The sequence below is a fragment of the Maniola hyperantus genome, chromosome 3, assembly GCF_902806685.2.
Source record: "Maniola hyperantus chromosome 3, iAphHyp1.2, whole genome shotgun sequence".
In the NCBI taxonomy this organism is placed as follows: Eukaryota; Metazoa; Arthropoda; class Insecta; order Lepidoptera; family Nymphalidae; genus Maniola; species Maniola hyperantus.
The window spans coordinates 815727-838203 of NC_048538.1; the positions used below are offsets into that span (position 1 = coordinate 815727).

The following is a 22477-nucleotide window of genomic DNA, read 5'->3' on the forward strand; positions in this document are numbered from 1 at the left end:
GATTAACTTAAGCATTTTAACTGGTAATTTTTCAAGACTTGGTTTTCTGTCGTATCGAAATCGTGTCGTAAGATAAAAATAGTCTGTTATTTGAACTGACCACACATAGTTATGTAAATAACCATTCATAAATAAACTAATCAAAAATAATTAAACGATGATTTAGATCTCCATAGTTCGTTGTTTAATTTTGTTATTAGTTATGATAATTTTTAGTGATCCGTAGTCGAAAACGAAAACCGAACATTTATGGTCTCGCCTTGGTGATCTGCCCGTCTTTTACAGGCGTTTTATTATGAGTTGTAATACTAAAATTTACTACAGGTTGTAAGCAAAACAAGCTAAAAATAATAATAATAGGTAAGTAAATAGTATTCTATTTACTATTGATTTAGTTCACGCTGTGCGAAAAGCGAATAATGATGCCACAATGCGTTAACGACAAATATTTTTCAATTTTTTACATACACAAATAGACTAATTTCTCCTGGAAAATATTTCTTACATTAAAATTGAAAAATATTTGTCGTGTACGCACTGTGACGTCATTATTCACTTTCCGCACAGGCGGTGACGTTAATAATTAATTATGTTAAAAATAAATAAAAATCATGATTTTTTAAATTATTTCTAGCCCAATAAACTACCACTGTAAAAAAAACCACATCATTTTATGACTCCAGTCCAAGACCCTACTGGTCATTTTGTTGGTCAATTGATTGTCAAATAATTACGTACGTGAAACGTCCAGGTGTAATCCGTATACCTACCTAATACCTAAGTATTTGATTTTGGCAAACAATAAAGAGTTTTTTTTATATTACGGAACACTGTCTATGCAAGACTTACTTGCACTTGACAGGTTTCTAATAATTAATTTTCTATGATATTGAAATATATTTTATTGGGTGCTTACAATCGGTGATAGCGAACGGTGTGCTAAGTGTTATGGGTTCGATTTCCGGTTAGGGCGATATCGAGTTACAATTAAATCTAACGATAATATTAATTAATATTGAGTGTATCGGATCGTTATATTATAATAGTTCATTGCTAAGACGATACCTGTATGCTTAGTATGAGTTTTTACTACGCGTCAAGGTTGATAGAATTCAACCGTCCAAACAGAATAGTCAGCCTAAAATGGACCTAAAATGTACTGATTCCGATCGCAACTAACTTTCAGAGTATTCGCATCTTTTCCTTACCTATGTAGTAAGAAAAGGACAAACCAACTTAATTTAATTCAGAACTGTCAAATCTCGTGCCAGATGCCAGTCGTGATACGTATTGTTTAAATGTGTAGATTAGGACCAAAAAATATAGTCTTTCATTTAAAATTCATTTTCCGTCCTTTTTTAGCAATATCAAAAAGAAAAAGATGCAGATACTTTAAAATTAGTTTAGAGAAAAACAATGGAATCTAGGTCAATATCACCAATTTTAAATTCACCTTTCCCTTTAGATTAGTGGCTGTAGATGAATTTGTGCTTTAAAACATGACAGTTAAGGCGAGTCACCGAGACGGGCAGCGCGTCTTTGAAGTAAACCGCTTGGCAACGTTCAAATTCTGTGTTTCAAACGTTAAATTTGAATTTAATAAATTATAGAAGTCCTGCTGAAAACCAAAATTTAGCAGGTTCTCTGTAGTACTTCAAGACAAATATTTCCATATAAAAAAAATTTGCCAAGTGAGAAATTTTAGTATTAAATAATTCGTTTTAGATTTTTATTTCGGCTTATTTCAAGATTTTATTTGATCGAGTGAAGTACTTCCTACTACTACTATACTACTACTACTGTACTATATTGTATATTTTTAGCAAGGCCATTATTTAATAGTAAATACCTAAAACATTTGATCTAGCAAACGAGTTTTTTCCGCTTAGCCTCGGTGACTCGCCTTAAGGTCCATTTCACTTTGCCGCGGAAGTGTTTCGAGTTTCGACGCTCGAATTCTTTCAACGTTGACGAGACATAAAATCTTATACTAAGCACACTGGTCGAAGATATTGATAGCTTAGTAGTAAAGTAGTACTACGTAGGTATATCGCGGTGTTTAGATTATGAATTGGTTGTTTAATCTAATCATTATCATTTTCCCACATCATCCTGATCACTACAGTAGGTTTAATTAATTAGTATAAGAATTTATAATTTACTAGCGGCTTCGTACGGGTAGCTTATTACAATTTTCATAGGAATCTCTAATTTTTTTGGAAATAAAATATAGCCTAATGATTTTAAGCTTATTTTGTGGTTTAACGACATACAATTTTAATGTATATAACGGGTACATACCACGATTAATTTTTGTTTTTATTTGAAAAACAAAAATTAATCGTGGTATATACACATATACATTAAAATAAAATATAGCCTATGTCACTCAGAAATAATGTAGCTTTCTAGTGATGAAAGAATTTTCAAAATCGGTTTCTGTAGTTCCATAGATTACTTCCTAGAAACAAACTTACAAACTTTACCTCTTTAGAATATTAGTATAGATAGATTACAATGTAATATTATGTATGTAGAACTAAGTTTATACCAGAAACAAACATTTAAAAGCATCCATACAAATTAACTAGCCACTTTGTCCACCTGTGAGACTAACAACAAAAGTACAGCTGTTTACCCCACCCCGCAAAACACCCAAGTCACAAACAAGGGTGGCGCGGTGACTCAGCGCATTCCTCGCGTCTGTACCTCGCTGTGTTCCACTCCACTAGCTGTTCCGCGGGTGACGGATACTTTAAATTAGTAGCGGAATTCTTTTTACTTTTAAAAATTAACATTTTACTGTTATTTATTTGCTAGGCTATTTTAGATTGTTACATTATGCTAACTATGGGCCTCATAAGAAAGCTCAGAGTCACTCAACGGGCGATGGAGAGAGCTATGCTTGGAGTTTCTAATGATATTGATTGCCATAGAAAACTTCCAGAATGTCATCATCAACAACCGATAGACGTCCACTGCTGGACATATGTCTCTTGTAGGGACTTCCACACGCCACGGTCTTGCGTCGCCTAAATCCAGCGGCTCCCTGCGACTCGTCTGATGTCATCCGTCCACCTAGTGGCTCAGCTAGTGGGGGGGGTCTTCCAACGCTGCGTCTTCTAATGCGACGTCGCGCGTCGCCACTCCAGCACCTTGGGACCCCAACGTCTATCGGTTTTACGAACTATGTGCCCTGCCCATTGCCACTTCAGCTTCGCAACCCGTTGTGCTATGTCGGTTACTCTAGTTCTCCTACGGATCTCCTCATTTCTGATTTGATCACGTAGCGAAACTCCGCACATAGCTCTCTCCATCACCCGCTGAGTTACTCTGAGCTTTCTTATGAGGCCCACAATACATTAGATTTACATTTTCTTAAATGCTGCGGTCTTTAACTTTCCGGGATAAAAATTTGGAAAATAAATCGAGATCAATTCCTGGCTTAGCTTTGCATGCAGGAAAATCAAGCACAATTTACTTACATAATGGTACCTACTGATTCTGAGCACAACCAAATTTTAGAGTATTCGCATCCTCTTCTTACTAATGTAATATGAAAAGGACAAACGCAGTTTAACAGTTTTAAATTTAATTTTTAGATGGTAAAACCCACGTAAAACCCGTGATTTTAGCGCAGTCGCGAGCCTACTGTTTAAATTTGTAGCGTACACTAAAATTTAGAGTCTTTAAATGTATAGTTCATGTTCTGTCCCTTTTCAGCATTGTTAAAAAGAAAAGGATGCAGATACTCTAAATTTAGTTTAAGAGAAAGACAACGGAATCGGTGCCAATGCCTGTTTTCAATTCAATATCCAAGATTTTGATGTTCGACTCAACTTTTTCTGTTCTATCACAAAACATCTGTGGAGTAGCAATATTCCTTCAAAGCAAACTCCAGCGTCACTTCCATCAATAGCCGTCTAAGTGCGAGCCTCCATACATCACCCGACATCACCCATTTTCCGCTCCTCGCCCTTTCTGTGCCAAACAACATCATTTGTTATACGCATTCAATGTTATTTTTTTCGCGTTTGATGAAAGCTCGTGTTAATAAAATCGCACTTCATCCCTTTTTGTCGATCACCGTCACTTAGCTGCGCTGTTTGATACGCTGGGGTGGCAAGGCTTTAAATGGAATTTTCAGGACTTGCATTTTTATTGCTTTCCAGTGGCCTGTATGTAATAAATTACTACTTTATTTCTTTCCGATGACCTCTATTTAGTACTACCATAGGACGGGTTGTTCCGAACAAATTTTTTTGCGGGCTGCAGCTTGTTTTGACTTGCAAATTGATATCCACTAGAATACCAATATTTTGACAGCGTCATTGAACATGATTTTTAGGGTCCCGTTCACCTAGAATCATGAAATTTGGCAGGTAGGTAGATCTTATAGCTGACATTTGGGGAAAAATCTGAAAACCGTGAATTTAGGGTTAGATCACACAAAAAAAATTTAATTGTGGTCATGAACTAATACTAAATGAACTAGAACTAAATATGAAAGGTCTTCACCTGTACATTCTAAAACAGATTTTTATTTATTTTTATGCATCATAGTTTTTGAATTATCGTGTAAAATGTCGAAAAAATAAGACTGTAGTACGGAACCCTCATTGCGCGAGCCTGACTCGCACTTGGCCGGTTTTTTTTAATAGCCACGAGGGCTATACCTACTAGTAAATTAGTACAATTTACTTAAATGTCTCTTTCATTGCACAATGTTGTACAGTTTAAATAAGAATATGTTGTGGCCGAAGGGCAAATTATATGCTTATTTCTTTGCCAAGTGATTACTTAATGTTAACTTTGTGTATGAAAAAAGCTTATGCAAAATTTTCACTTTAAAGAAAGAACAGGCATTCATTCAACAATAGTGTACCAAACAATTAAATACTTTAGTATTATAAAAATAATATTATAAAATGAGATATTGGACTTTTTATGATTATTAGTATTTATGAAACACTCAAGTTCGAGGATAATTCTCGGAGATACTGTAACTGTAGTATTTTTACTATGATCGAATTTATTATTTAGGCACATATATCGTCAATTGTATCTTATTCTTCCGATAATTAGAATTATATTTGAAAAGAACAACCAAGGAGTTGCTTACTGGTTCTTCTCGGTAGGAAGGTCATTCCAATCCAATGGTATATCACTTGACGATTCAAGAGCAGTAATAAAATCGAATCCTTAACTATGAATAAATATAAATAATTCTGTAGGTTCCTAGCTGATAAAATATTGGTCAAGAATTTTCTAGCCTTAATCCATCATTTTTTTAAGGAAACGTCACCGACTACATTGGTAACAAATTACAATTATGTTATCACAAGGAAGGGTCCATGTTGCTGTAACCTTTTTAACTTGATATGTGTCAATTAAATCTCAGTTATATAACGCGGAGCTATGTTAATACAGGAGATTATGATCTCGGTTGCAAAGTTCAAATGGCACGCATTATAAATCAATCAAGCAGATATAAGATCATCACGTTCACGACATTAATTAACGATACACGTTTATGGTTATTCAGAGTATCGAGTGTTTTTATGATAATCAATAAAATATGAATTAACGTGGCGATATGCAATCACCAATTTATTACCTAAGTATGATGTTGCACCGTACGTACTGACAAAAGTAAAAATTAAGTTTTAATTTATCACTAGCTTATGCTCGCGACTTCGTCCGCGTGGACTACACAAATTTCAAACCCCTATTTCACCCCCTTAGGGGTTGACTTTTCAAAAATCCTTTCTTAGCGGATGCCTATGTCATAAAAGCTATCTGCATTACAAATTTCAGCCCGACCCGTTCAGGAGTTTGATTAATTAATTTCGAACCCATTCGGGGTCCTTTTTCACTGAGACTCAGTTCGCGCACGCGTCGCGGTTGAGACTGCACGCGTTTAATTTATCCTATTTTAATTTTTTTTTATTCGAAAAAATATCGGCTTTTAGCAACTGGTAATTTTAAATTTCAAAGTTATAATGTTTCTCAAACTAATTCAAGAAACCATCTTTGGCGAATGAAATTCAGTACTCAGATACAATTTACCTTTTGTAGGTACCTTGTAGATGCACGACGAAAAAGATCGGCAGGAAATATTTCATATCGAACTTTAGAAAGAGGTAACAGTTTCCTACAGCGTTGTCTTTGTCGTTGAGACTGACAAAACGTCACAAAGATTCTGAATTTCGATGTGAAATGTTTTCTTGCGATCTTCACCCTGTTCATTAAAGTGTTGTCGCACTTGCAGTTGCCGCATTTTTCAACGGAAGTCACGTGATCTGAGGCGGGGAAACAATCTTGGGTCGATTGGATAAATTCGGGTGGTTGAAGGTTTTTAATCTAGTCTCGCCAGATTCGAGACTTACGACTATTAAATGCTTTTTGTGTTTAGGTCGCCATTTTGATAGAGTGGTTGCAATAGCAATTATTGTGCCTTGATCAAGTTAATATTGCAGTTAGGTTATTATAGAATGTAAAACTCTCGATAAGCCTCTGCGCGTTGTGATTAGGTAATATTTAATTTCCCTTCTGGTGGCTGGTATGTTTATAAAAGTCAAATTATTTATTCTAATTCCTACCATTGTACACCTTTTGATTGTCAATCGTTGAATATGCCGTCGAGTATCGATATTTTAATTTCCCTATCTGAATACCACCTAGAATATTAGACTACTAACGACAGAGGAATGTGCAGTGCTCAGACAAGCCGTTAAGCGCTTACGAAGCACGCTTAAGCATGAAGAAACCAACATTGTAAAATTGTGTTTTTTAGTATAAATAAATAAAATGAAAATAAATAAAAAATAAAAGTAAAACCGCATGGTCACCTTAACGTTCAACAGGGTGCTCCAGTTTGGCAAGTCACGGCGTCGACAGCAGCCCTTCAGAGCGCTATCATTGTTCGCGTTGACTCCGCACACGCGCACAATCGCACAAACGCACAGGCACACACAGACAAACATCTCGACATTCACTGTAATTAAATATTTCAACTGTCAAGTATTTGCACTTCCATTGGATCTTTCTTCTGAATTTGTCTCACATTATTTCTGATTGATTTTTTTATTTTATTTTTTACTAGCTGATGCCTGCGACTTCGTCCGCGTGGATTTACGTTTTTCAAAATCCCGAGGAAACTCTTTGATTTTCTGGGATAAAAAGTAACCTATGTGTTAATCCAGGGTATAATCTATCTCCATTCCAAATTTCATCCAAATCCGTTCAGGCGTTTTTGCGTGATTGAGTAACAAACATCCAAACATCCACACTTTCACATTTATAATATTATTAGGATATTAACCATGGTTTAAACAAAGCAATATATAATATATAAAGTGAATAGATTTTTTGTTTACAAGTTTTTTGCACCCCAATGATTATAATAATTGATAAAAAATTAAAGAACTGTTAATGCTAACAATCGATAAAAATCTATTACAACTGATTACAATTCAATTTGATTAAATATTGATTCACACATTCTTTTTTGCTCAATTAATAAAACTGATTGATTTACATTATGTGGTTTTCATGATGAGAGGCATTAATTTTTTTTTATATATTATACTATCTGACCCGCCCCCCGGCTTCGCTCGGGTGGAATTTAGAAAATCGAGGTGGGAGTTGAATTTCAAGATCCTGCAACACGTATTTCTTCATTTGTGACCGAAAAACCAAATACTAATTTTCATGCTAATAACTTGAAAAATTACGGACTTTCATACAAACTTTAATCCCCCATTTAACCTCTAAGGGTGGAATTTCGAAAAATCCTTTCGTAGTAGATACCTACTCTTTAAAAAGAACACACCCTCAAAATTTTATGCCTCTAGGACCAGCAGTTTAGAATAGAATAGAATGTTTTTTTATTCATGTAAACTTTTTAAAAGTGCTTATGAATAGTCAGGTTTAATTTACCTAATTTTAGAATATGCAATTGCTATTTTAATGTTAAAAAATTGAAAAAAATTGTCGTTTACTGATTGTGACGTCATTATTCACCAGCCTGAAGTTCATGTTAAAAATAAATAAAAATTATGATTTTTGATATTATGCTCTCCCCATAAACTACAGTCCAATACCCTATTGAAAGGAACTCAGCGCGTGATGTGACTGTAGAGTGTAGAGCTATGTTCAGAGTATCCCTGATCAAATCAGACACGAAGAGCTCCCTAGATCCATACTGAATCATTGAGTCGCGAAGCTGAAGTGGCAATAAGATTCGTGGAGCTCGAAGACCGATAGACCTTGTAGTCTCAAGGAGCTTAAATGGTGACTCTACCCCGGAAAACTCTTCTAGGTTGAAGGACCATCTCAAGCGGTTTGCTCGGAGCCACCAGAGACAAAATAGAGCCTCAATAGCTCAACAGGTAAAGGAGTGGACTGAAAACTGGAAGGTCGACGGTTCAAAGTTCAAACCCCGCCCGTTGCACTATTGTCGTACCTACTCCTAGCACAAGCTTGATGCTTAGTTGGAGAGGAAAGGGGAATATTAGTCATTTAACATGGCTAATAATCTTTTTTTTTTAAAGAATCTTCACGGAACACGGTCTCTTGACCAGCCGAAGGGATTGAGTAAAACCATAGACAAAGAAAAGTTAGATAAGAAGCGGTAGATTAGTTTGTAGAGTTATTGGCGTGGCCGCACGGGTCCGTTTAATTAAACACGGCTATCATCACGCTATCATCGCGCTATCACTGCTATCACGCGCCAGGGATGTCCTGACACAAAAGTGCGTGGTCATGACGCGTCGATCATTCTAATTCCTTTGAGTCGACAGCGCTTGTCCGTGGTTTGGGATGCCAAACACCGAGGGTTTGTTCCGCTTTCGACTTTACGTGTTTGGTATTTTTAATAATCAAAATAAAATATTTTTATAATTTTTATAGTGTTTCACCTACACTTGAAGGAAATTTCTAAATAATTTTAAATACACATCAAAAATTGCGAACCGGCAGGAATCGAACCCGCGTCTCCTGGGTATGGGTTTTTGATGTGTATTTAAAATTATTTAGAAATTTCCTTCAAGTGTAGGTGAAACACTATAAAAATTATAAAAATATAGTAAAAAGCAAGTATGTCATTTCTCGTTCAAAGAGCTGCATTGTAATATGGGCCTTTGAAAGTAGTTTCGATAACTGCAAAAAGATGTCGCTACTAGATGGCAGAAACAGTCGCTTCAGTACTGAGTGAGCATACACATTACAAATTTCGTCACTGGCAGTAAGCGGGCTGTAGCTTAGTGGTTAGAGCTTCGGGCGCGATCCCAGGAGACGCGGGTTCGATTCCTGCCGGTTCGCAATTTTTGATGTGTATTTAAAATTATTTAAAAATAAAATATATTAAAAGAGCTATATATAAATAAGAAAAAAGCAGCATACTAGGATTAGTATAGTATGCTGCGTTAATAGCGAATAGGCATCTTCTAGGCAAGCGCATTCCAACCTAGTCCTCATAATTGTTTTTCTAAGCATGATTGTCGTCAAGCGCAAGCCTATATCTTGCAATAATAATAAAATAAAAATACTAGGATTAAAACTAGTAGACTGAAAGAAAGAAAGAAAGAAAACCAAATATTCTATTTGTGCATTACATATTAACAAACATAAGATAAATGGTTAGTATGTAGTAGTTAGTAATAAAATATTTAATAATTACTTAAAATGAGTTCTTGCACCCACTTGGCACAAGATGAAATGGCCCCAGCGCAGCATTATTGCTGCAGGTTTTTAAAAATAAAACCTGAGCGCTGATATTCTGCCGGGACCATAACGAGTGACGCGCGAGAGATTGCGTGAGGAATTCAGCTATGCGATCAAAAACGCCAGTAGCCAACGTTGACCTTCGAGCCGCTTTACTTGAATGGGACTGGGCAGGTCATGTATGCCGTTTGCCAGGTGGCTTATGGGCAAAGTCTGCTCATACGTGGGACAGTACCTGCACCTATAGACTGATTTAGATTAGATAGCGCACGGAGAAAATATAACATTTTTATTGCTAGACAAATTGCCATATCAAAAAATGAAAATAATTGATCAGTAGGTAACAGTGAAAAGTCAGCGGGTCAAAGCGGAACGAAGCAGTTGCAATGACAGCGCGCCGACAAAGCGGCCGACAGGGCATACAAGCCGATCACTTCTAATTGTGTGATTTGATACGAAAACGCTTTGTTAGCCGCGGACGAAATCTCTATCGTAATCGATAGATACAACAAATTTATCTTTTGTGTACGCCTATTAGGGTTGCCACCTCCTATCACTCAATTATAAGAAAAAATAACAGTTTTGTAACGTGAGTATTCGAATGTTGCCATAGACAAACCTGTATCTCTGGCTTTTGACCGTGTCGTTTACGAATTAAGCTAGAAGCAAGTTAGTCTCTAGTTACACTCTGTCTGAACTCCGAAATAATATTGGCTGGGCTGGGCGTGTGACCCATTCCTTTATAATTGCGAAAGTGTGTGTTAGTTTGTTGGTTTGCTCTTCAGTTGCGCCGCAATGGAGCAACGGATTGACGTGATTTTTTTACACGGATACAGTTTTATGCAGTTTAAAAGTAGGAGAGCGATAATATAGTCTACTTTTTATCCTGAAAAAAACAAAAAGTTAAAAAACGAGATAGATTTATGCCAGCGATATAACGCTGTCTCGTTTTAACAATTACTTATGTCTGAGCTAATTTCGAGGGCGCTCTATAGAGCTTCTACCTGAGTGCTCCAAAAACGAGGTTCATAATATTTTTACAGAGCGCGTGGCAACCCTACATGCGATAGCCCGTTTCACGATTTTAGGAGGGCCTAATTAAATAGAACGGCAAGAAACGGTTCTTTCGATGATTTTACGTTACTCGATAAGTTATTGACTTTTGTCCATTGTCCGCCACTCGATTGTTTTTGACGATAGTCGACAATGCGTCGTGCCGTGATAAGGATTTTCAATTCGTGCTTTTGGCGATTTATTTGATTCGATTCGACTACGAATCAGTGGTAAATTGGTAATGGTCGATTTGGTAACCGTTACGCTAATTTTTGTTGTATCTTACAAAACGTAAATCACGCCGCAACGGAGCAACGGATTGTAGTTCGATTGGAGAGTGACATTCTTCTCAGACTTGGGCGCGTTTGGATTACCTCGTAGCTTTAGTTCTTAAGTTCGCTTAAAAAATATCACCACTATATCATCTTACAAATGCAACAACCGACTTTCAAACAGTGTAATTTATTACCTATTTTGAATAAATCATTTAATTTGCTTTGATTTGATATGATTTGACCCTAATAAGTTGTTCTTGATCTTGTACCATTTTTAATATTGTATATGTCAACAAGCACGCAAATTTGTTCAAGATCAAATCAATGTATGTGTGTAATCTAGATGAATGAAAAATAAACGTTTTATTTATTATTATTATTATTATAAATTCCTAAATCCACACAAACGAAGTCGCGGGCATCACCTACTGAAAATATTATTTATTTGTGGTCTACAAATTACAAACCTTGGGTAGGAATTCCAAATATTTCAATCTCAAATATTTTTATATTTAAAGTTTTTATAGTAGGTAATATAAATAATTCATAAAATACATATTTATGTATTTATTCTAATGTTTCTGTTGTAGTAATTCATTAAACACAAAAAAATTTTTACAAAAAAAATAAAAACCGACTTCGTTACACAAACACTAAAAATAGAAAAATAATTTAATTTATTACCGAATATATTCTGTATACAAGAGTTAATATAGTTCCATAATAATACTTTTTGGTGCCGTTGCCAATTAGCTTTAGCTGCGCGAATCGTCTAGACTTCATATTTTTATGGGACTCCACAATGGCACCTCATTGGCACCGACCCCAAAAAATATTATTATGGAACTATATTAACTCTTGTATACAGAATATATTCGGTAATAAATTAAATTATTTTTCTATTTTTAGTGTTTGTGTAACGAAGTCGGTTTTTATTTTTTTTGTAAAAATTTTTTATTTCACAATTTTTAGTGGCCCCATGGAATTATGCTATGACTGGGTAAAAATCTACTGTTTACTAAGCTATTACACTGATCGCGAGCAATTTACTCTTATCCGTTGCGGAGTTCCAGTATCTATCTTCGGAGATGTTCATCAGATCTTCACCAAATTGAAATGGGACCAACTTTGAAGTATACCCTTTCAAACAAAAAAAAATTTTTCAAAATCGGTCCAGGCGTTTTCGAGTAATCGGGGAACATACATAAAAAATAAAAAAAAAAAAAAAAAAAAAAAAAAAAAGATTCCGACGAATTGAGAACCTCCTCCTTTTTTTGAAGTCGGTTAATTACTGTATTAGAAGTCTAGAAACTTATGCGCGGGCGCAGCGAGCTTCATCAAACCATGGGTGACATGGATATACAACCAAAGATACGCAGAAATTTAACTTTTTACTTCTATTATCTGTATCAAAATTCGATTTACTTCACGTTAGATAACTAGTGTTTCTTATGGTACGTAATAGGGTGAAATCTATAGAGCGCACTCTGACTTTGTACTATGATGTTAACTTAAGAAATAAGTTTTAACAAGACAGATGTATATCTCTCACATAAATCTGTCTCGTTTTAACTCAATCTTAAGTCTGAGCAAAGTCAGCGTGCGCTCTATAGATCTCAGCATTAGACTCTTCCAATCGGTTCGGAAAGCAGGTACTGAGAACAGCCAGCAAAAACTTTTTTTACGACTTTAACATTTATGTATAATGTCAGCCTCAAAAAACTTATTTGTGACTTTATGTATTGTGCTAACGGCAGAGTACAAATAGGCACATTCGTTTTACTTTTTTTTTTCTTTCAGAAATATTAGGTACAATTTTATTTATTACATTCATCATCATCATGATCAACCCATCACCGGCTCAATACAGAACACGGGTCTTCTCTCAGAGTGTGTAGAGCCAACGCTGGCCAACTGCGGATTGGCAGACGTCACATACCCTTAAGAAAAGTATGGAAAACTCTCAGGCATGCAGGTATCCTCACGATGTTTTCCGTCACTGTTAATGTGATATTTTTAATTACTTAAAATGCCCGGGATCGAACCCCCGACCTCCGATTAGGAGGCGGACGTCCTAAACACTTGGCTATCACAGCTTATTAAATTTATTACATTAGCAACAACAAATTTTCAAGTCAAATTCAAATTCAAATAATTTGTTCAAAATAGGTTATAAATTACTCTTTTTGTATATTGATAATTGTAAAGTCTTAGCGATTATTCTTATTTGTGTAACTTATATGAAATTGAATGCAGCAAAAATAAAATGTCAGGGTGGGCAATGCCTTGTTGTTTCTATGGATGGTACTCCTCTCTCAAACGGTTCATTTTTTATTGTTCATAAAAATACAGTTCACCCCAGCACCTATGTCCGTTAAAGGCACAAGAAATAGCTATGGTTAATAAAAAAAGTAAAACATAAAATGGTTCAGTCCGTATCAAAATACTACATTTTCAATAATTTATGACTGTTTGAAGTAAAAATTAATTTAATGTTTAGTACCTATACATGCATAAATTCCGGATACATAAAAATTAATCAAGTGCTAATAAATTATTAGGTCCTTGGCCGAGAACCAAGGTTATTAGAAAAAAACCGGCCAAGTGCGAGTCAGGCTCGCGCAATGAGGGTTCCGTACTACAGTCGTATTTTTTCGACATTTTGAACGATAATTGAAAAATTATGATGCATAAAAATAAATAAAAATCTGTTTTAGAATGTACAGGTGAAGATCTTTCATATGATACCCCACTTGATATAGTCACTCACTTTGAAAGTTGAAAATACTAATTATTAGTTCATGACCACAATTTAATTTTTTTTGTGTGATCTAACCCTAAATTCACGGTTTTCAGATTTTTCCCCAAATGTCAGCTATGAGATCAACCTACCTGCCAAATATCATGATTCTAGGTCAACGGGAAGTACCCTGTAGGTTTCTTGACAGACAGACGGACAGACAACAAAGTGATCCTATAAGGGTTCCGTTTTTCCTTTTGAGGTACGGAACCCTAAAAACATTTAAGTGTTCAACCTGCTTGTATGATTTGTAATCAATACGAACAAAATATGTAGTTTGACTAATAAAATCAATAGAGAGAGCCAGCGCGTGTCAGACCTTCCTTATTTTATAAAAGCTGAAAGTTTCTCCGCGTATTGTCCTCAACACTGGGAGGAACGTTTGTTTAGATCATAGTGGCTTTGGGAGATAACGGCTAGTAAAGGTGTAAAAAATCCTACTCGGGCTCTTGCGAATGTCTAAATGCCCTTTTAGGAATTCGAACCACATTTTTTTGTGTAACTGTCATAGTGGTTAAGAGATTTTGAGACCTTTGCTATTCTCTCTCGATGTTCTACGTACTACTGACTCTATTAGAGAACTCTCTATAAAAAAACATTCGAAATTCAATTAAACATACGAGTAGGTTCGTTTGTGATTGGTTGGTCACTCGAAATGGTTAACGTCCACTGAGTTTTTTGTCTTTGTCATTTGTATGGGATTACTTAACAGAGAGAGCCCTATACAATATCTCTCCGTCGATAGAGCATAGCTAATGTCCTTTTACAGTACAGCTGCGTAACGATCTCAGTATAATTAGAGCATTGGGTGCTTTGGGTTACTCAGCAGTCATTATTTTAATGTCAATAATAAATATATCAAAATATTAGACTTATTTATTGGTCCCTGGGCCCATTGAATTGACAATTTATTTGCTATAATATTTCCGGCATCGAAAACATGTTTTTAACAAAAAACCGGCCAAGTGCGAGTCAGGCTCGCGCAATGAGGGTTCCGTACTACAGTCTAATTTTTTCGAAATTTTGCACGATAATTCAAAAACTATGATGCATAAAAATAAATAAAAATCTGTTTTAGAATGTACAGGTGAAGACCTTTCATATGATACCCCACTTGATATAGTCACTCACTTCGAAAGTTGAAAATACTAATTATTAGTTCATGACCACAATTTAATTTTTTTTGTGTGATCTTCTAACCCTAAATTCACGGTTTTCAGATTTTTTCCCCAAATGTCAGCTATAGGATCTACCTACCTGCCAAATTTCATGATTCTAGGTCAACGGGAAGTACCCTGTAGGTTTCTTGACAGACAGACAGACAGACAAAAAAGTGATCCTATAGGGGTTCCGTTTTTCCTTTTGAGGTACGGAACCCTAAAAATATCTAAAGGTTGCTCTGATGAAATGATGTCTATCTTGTAAGTGATCAAATACCTATTTATGTTATTCTGACTTGATGATACCCGAGATCCGCGTGGGTTTAGGTTTTTAAAAATTCCGTAGAAACTTACGGCTAATTATTATTCATGACCAATCTATCGCCGGCTCACTACAGAGCGCGGTTTTCCTCTCAGAATGAGAAGGACTTGGCCATAGTCCACCACGCTGCCATGTGCGGATTGGCGGACTTCACACATCTTTGAGAAGATTATGGAGAACTTTCACGTATGCAGGTATCCTCACGATGTTTACCTTCACCGTTAAAGCATATTAAGATCCATAAAACTATTACAATATTAGCCATGTTAAATGATTAATATTCCCCTTTCCCCTCCAACTAAGCGTCAAGTTTGTGCTAGGAGTAGGTACGACAATAGTGAAAAGGGCGGGGTTTGAACTACCGACCTTTCGGCTTTCAGTCCACTTCTTTACCCGTTGAGCTATTGAGGCTCTCGCTTTGATAGCAGAGTTAGCCACAGCTAACATTTAGCAGTTGTAATAAACCTTTTACGACATTTATAAACCTTTTGAAATGTAAGTCACGACCAAATTATAAAGTTACGACTGATCTTAATACATCTTAATGATTGAGTAATTCAAATTAACGGAAAAATAACTGTTGTCGGCGATTTTATTGCCATGTCCTTCACTTTTATGTTAAAAATGAAACTATTGGTATTTTCGACCTTATAGCCATAGAAATAAGGAGTGTATACGTAAGTTATGACGTCATAAAAGTTTGCTTTCTCTGTCCTTTCTTGTAAGTCGTAAATCAGATGATTGGCGCCAGCGATTAAGCGGGCTAAAAAACGACAAATATGTTCAAACTTTACCTACACGATCGTATAAATTTAAATTTGACTTTCATTCGGTAGCACTAATAAATAATTATTTAAAAAAAAAATTAGGCTGAAACGCTTTGAGTCATCATTATTATCTTGGATTTGGAATACCTAACTAACCCTTTCGAGATTTGTGTTTCCTATTACAATGACAGAATCTAGTTGTCCTTAAATTACGTGCTGGGAAATCGATCCTGTCCTAATTTAAATAGTTATAGATATTATAGTTATAGATATTTTACTAACAAATAGATTTAAGTTTCGTGTAATTACTAACACCAATATGATCCTTGTTGATCGAAATAAAAACATTTTTTAAGAGTAAAAGGGCTTCTTGCAAACGCGTCCCCTCTCTATTTTTCATAAAAAATATCGTATACTTACTATCGTATACTACTATATTTTTCATGAAAAATAGAGAGGGGTTTCAAACAAATTATATTATGCCTATAATCATTAAAAAAATTCAAAAATACGAATGCGCTTGCCATAATGTTATTTTTTTTCAAAAAAATATAGTCAGTATCACTTGGGATACTGTAAGGATTCTAATGTTACCCTATATACATCCAAATCTGATCAGGCATTTAGGAGTTATGGTGGAATAAAGAAACTTACATACCCTACCCTACCCTAAATAATTTTATTTGAATTGTAGGTAGGTAAAACACTGTCATATTAAGTATAATTGTATATAATTGTATACTTTTTGCGAATCTCCGGCTGATGAATGGGGACTCGAAGAAAACGACAAATTAGTTAAAATTAATTTTTTTGTATTTTATATTAGAATATAATAGAATATGTATTTATTCAAGTAGACTTTTTACAAGCGCTTTCGAATTAAAAAAAAAAATAGAACTAATTAGTTAAAATAGATAGGATAAAAAGTAAAATGTCATTGTTATTCTTCTGTGACTTCGCTGAGCTCATCTAAATTAAATGAAATTTAAATTAAATTATATTTATATAGAAATTATAAAATAACTCATGATAAAGATTTAAAGTACCTTGTAAAGATTCCACTCCTTTTTTTGCAAAAACTTTGACAGCTAATGTGTTTTTAACCAAAACTTTGATTGTTTCAGTGTTCGATCGTGGGATGTTGTGAAACAGTGGTGAAACAACGTAAGTTAACATTATCACAATAGGTATTTATATACCTATATAGGTATAAAATAATATCGATATTATAATCTTGAGAATGTCTAGGTTTTTCTTTGTTTTATCATCATCATCACCTCTAAATATCTCCAAGAATATTATAAGATTTTGAATTACTTAAGATTTAAATTTAGTATAACATACCGACACTCTAGATACAAGCCGTGGGGATTTGTGGAAAAGAAGTACACAAATCCCCATTACGAGCTCTAGAGAGTGTCAATGGGGACCTGAGGAAGAAAAGCTCATAAATCCCCAATGATGGGGATTGTCAATGGGGATTAGTGGAAAAACCCCTAGAATCCTAGGTATTTTCTTGACTACCTGTACGATAAGTTGAAATTTGAAACCGCAAATGACTAAAACCTCACCTAAACTTTACATTTGTGTAGGCAGCAACATTATGAAGGGATAGCAGATTAAAGACGTGCCATTTTAGTTTAGTTTAGAGATTGTGTACAAAAGAATTAGCCACATGGCCCCGATTCTATAGTCTCTCTCTAAACTAAATTTAGAGTATCTGCATCCTTTTCTTTTTACTAATGCTAAAAAAGGAACGGAACATGACTATCACATTTAAAGACTCTGAAATTTAGTGCACAATACAAATTTAAACAGTAGGTTCGCGAGTGCGTGCTAAAATCACGGGTTTTACCATCTAAAAATTAAATTTAGAAATGTCAAACTGCTTCTGTCCTTTTCATATTACAATAGTAAGAAGAGGGTGCGAATACTCTAAAATTAGGTTGTGCTTAGAATCGGTGCCAATGTGGCTAATTCTGTTAGCCACAATGTGGCTAAGGATAGCACTAGGTTTAGACCTGTTAATTTAGTTTAGAGATCGTGTACAAGAGAATCTGCCACATTGTAGATACATAACTGGTTATGAGCTAAACCGTTTCGCACACCGCCGGAACACCTGCTTGGCCCGCACCTATCACCAGACATTCGGCCTATTTGTACCGTTCGAGCGTTTGATTTACCGCCAGTACCGCGCTGGGTATAAAAGTCACCCAACAATTACTCGCCATACCGTATTAGACATTAATTCAGGATCCTAGACTTGCAGTACTATGTCTCATTTGATTCATGCGCTCGCTAGACGCGGGGCTGTCAACTCGATAAGAAAATAATGAAGCTATATATACCACTATCTTATGCTCGCGACTTCGTCCGCGTGGACTGCACAAATTTCAAACCCCTTTTTCACTCCCTTAGGGGTAGAATTTTCAAAAATCCTTTCTTAGCGGATGCCTACGTCATAATAGCTATCTGCATGCCAAATGTCAGCCCGATCCGTTCCGTAGTTTGAGCTGTGCGTTGATAGACCAGTCAGTCGGTCAGTCACCTTTTCCTGTTATATATTTAGATTGTAAATAACAGGTTAGGAGCTAAACCGTTTCGCACACCGCCGGAACACCTGCTTGGCCCGCACCTATCACCAGCCATTCGGCCTATTTGTACCGTTCGAGCGTTTGATTTACCGCCAGTACCGCGCTGGGTATAAAAGTCACCCAACAATTACTCGCCATACCGTATTAGACATTAATTCAGGATCAAGACTTGCAATACTATGTCTCATCTGATTCATGCGCTCGCTAGACGCAGGGCTGTCAACTCGATATGAAAATAATAAAGCTAGTGGAGGTGGTATCGATTCTAGCATTGCAAAACTAAATCGTAAATACAATCATTGCTTTTAGCTTTTATTTTGACTAACTTATGCTCACGACTTGTCTGCATGGGTGTAGATTAAAAAAATCATGTGGTAACTCTTTTATGAGGTCACAGGCATTATTTATTGCACATACACAAAGTAAACACATCAACAAACATACAAGGATTTTAAATTTATAGCTGCAGCGTGCAAAGGTGGACTCATCGTTAAAGCGATCTCTTCCAGACTAACTTTGATGAAAGGAATTGGGTATTTTCCTACTTTTGAATTTTATAAATATTATTATACTTTATTATAAACTAGGATAAAAATAATGACGTACGCTGAAAAAAAAAATTAAAATCCAACAAAGATTTACAAAGTTACAGGCATTTTAATTTTGGAGTGGGGGTCTCTTATTCCTTTCTCGCAAAACGAAAATTTGTATGAAACCGCACGAAGCTACTATGGCATTAGTAAGGTGTGACGTCAAAATGCTTTATCGCTATCTCTGTCTAATCAGAAATGTTTAAATGCCTATAATTTTTTTGTTATTTGATCGATTTAATTATTTTTTTCAGTTTACGTCATTATTTTTATCCTTGTTTATAATAAAGTAATAATACGAAAGCACGAAAGTACTATCCAAATAAAGAAATAATAAAAGAAAAGGTGACTAAATGAGGTCAAAGGTGATCTATCAACACACCTCAAACTACTGGATGGGTCGGGCTTATAATTTGGCATTCAGATAGGTATTATGACGTAGTCACCCGCTCAAGTTAAATTCCAAGAGATGTCTTATTTTTCCTTTCCCGCGTAAAATTAATCAGTTGACAACCCTAAGTTCACTCGCTAACCAATCTTAAGTAACATTTAAACAGAGTCTCAAAAGAAACTCTAAGGTTTCCCGCATAAGTCTTGATGTGACGTGAATAATTGTGGCGCAGGAGTGACGCCGATTCTCTTAGCGGAGATTACAGTGATAGCTTGAGAGCCGGTGACGGGCAACCTTCTTCTATATATAAAACCGGCCAAGTGCGAGTCAGGCTCGCGCAATGAGGGTTCCGTACTACAATCATATTTTATCGACATTTTGCATGATAAATCAAAAACTATTATACCTAAAAATAAATAAAAATCTGTTTTAGAATGTACAAATGAAGCCCTTTCATATGATATCCCACTTGATATAGTTATCACACTTCGAACATGAAAATACTAATTATTAGTTTATGACCACAATTTAATTTTTTTTGTGTGATGTGACCACAAATTCACGGTTTTCAGATTTTTCCCCTAAAGCCAGGTATAAGACCCACCTACCTGCCAAATTTCATGATTCTAGGTCAGCGGGAAGTACCCTGTAGGTTTCTTGACACACAGACAGACAGACAACAAAGTGATCCTATAAGGGTTTCGTTTTCCCTTTTGAGGTACGGAACCCTAAAAACAACAACCCATTTTTGTCACCAGCTCTCACACTATTATGATTTATGCGACAGTGTTTCGTCCAGTCGTTTCTCGGTACAGTCGTAAAGCCGTGTCGTGGTCGTCGCCGTGTCGTGAGCTCTCTCGTTTGATGCGACGCGACGGTAAATCGCGTTTGATTCATTACTGCGAATCTTCCAGAGCGTTTCCTGGTTATTTTTGACATATACAAACGGCGGTGATAGCCTAGTGGTTAAGACGTTCAGCTTCAGGATGCCGGGGGTTCGGTTCCGGACACGCATTTCTAACTTTTCCTAGCTGTGAAGGAAAACATTCTGAGGAAACCAGCATGCCTGAGAGGTACCCGTAATGTTCTCAAAGGTGCTTGAAGTAAAAACGCACATAACTCCGAAAAGTTAGAGGTGCGTGCCCGAGATCGAACCCTCAACCCCCCAAATAGGAGGCCAACGCCTTAAGTGCCCCGTGAACGGACAAACATGTTTGTCAAATATTACGTGTTTGTCAGATTATTTTAACGTCTGCGGTCGTGTTTGATGCGTTTGTCAAACAAGCTATGTGAATGGCAAATTTATTTGTCAAAGATGCTTGAAGATGTGCGGCTGCGTTTCTCAAACAAACTACGTTTTTGGCAAATTTGATTGACGGCTTGGTTGACAAACATGTTTGACCGTTTACAGGGCACTTTACGGATGTATGTACCTATGAATAATTTAAATTAGAGTCTAGACTCGCTGTTAAAAGTGAGTCAGTCAGTACAACTGTTGTTCTAGATTAGCTACATTTCCGAACAAGCTCAAAGCGCGGCCGATCGTTAGAAAGGACATTAGTTCTATTTACGAGATTCCTAGAACACGTCTCATGTCCACACTTACACTCGACGCGTGTCGGTGATTGACGAAGGATTATGGACATTTCGATGATTGCACTGGTCATCATCATCATCAGCCACCGGCACACTAATGTAGCTCGATTTCGTAAAACCTGCATCAATCATTATTACAATCGCAATTGTTGTGATTGGCTGAATTTATGGTATTCTTGTTGCAACAATGAATTGTAGCCAACGTACAACAGCACTTTTTGGTAATAGTATCTTTAATATGGCACCTCAGTTGTACAATAAACTACCAGCATCATTGGCTGACCGAAATCTAAACATTAAAACTTTTAAATATAAAATTAAAGAATTTTTACTACATAAAAGATACTATTCCATTAAAGAGTATTTAACAGACACAAATTTATAATAAGTTGTAGCATTTTTTTTATTAGCAGTCTTTAAATTAAATAGTATTGTATTATATTGTTAAATCTAGTAGATATGTATAAAATATAATTATTAACTGTATAAAGATAAGTAATAATAGATAATTCAATTGTAGTTTAAGCCAGTAAGTTGGTTTTAGTTTTTATTTTTTGCATGCCATAATATGGCTATTTGTGGTGAAACTTTAATAACTGTAACATCTGTATATACATACCCACATGTGCAATAAAGAATATTTGATTTGATTTGATTTGATTTGCCAATCACAACAACTGAGATTGTAATAATGATTGATGCAGGTTTCCCGCAATCGAGGTGCCGATATCGGGATCGGGCTAACGCACACAGGTAACTATTATGACGTAGACGTCCGTTAAATTACAAAAAAAAATAAAAACCGACTTCGATACACAAACACTAAAAATTGAAAAATAATTTAATTTATTACCGAATATATTATGTATACAAGAGTTAATATAGTTCCATAATAATACTTTTTGGTGCCGGTGCCAATTAGCTTTAGCTGCGCGAATCGTCTAGACTTCATATTTTTATGAGACTCCACAATGGCACCTCATTGGCACCGACCCCAAAAAATATTATTATGGAACTATATTAACTCTTGTATACATAATATATTCGGTAATAAATTAAATTATTTTTCAATTTTTAGTGTTTGTGTATCGAAGTCGGTTTTTATTTTTTTTGTACAAAAATTTATTTCACAATTTTTAGTGGTCCCATGGAATTATGCTATGACTGGTTAAAAAATCTACTGTTTACTAAGCTATTGCACTG

At 35.6% G+C, this 22477-nt stretch overlaps 1 protein-coding gene across 1 annotated transcript in view; it reads left to right on the forward strand.

Moving 5' to 3' along the window:
- The window catches only part of tio (zinc finger domain-containing protein tiptop), a 437818-nt gene that overhangs the window by 23874 nt on the left and 391467 nt on the right, over nucleotides 1-22477 (forward strand). The window contains exon 2 of the mRNA XM_034984144.2: nucleotides 17228-17267. The gene's annotated coding sequence lies outside the window, so the exon portion shown is untranslated. The remainder of the gene's footprint in view (nucleotides 1-17227; nucleotides 17268-22477) is intronic.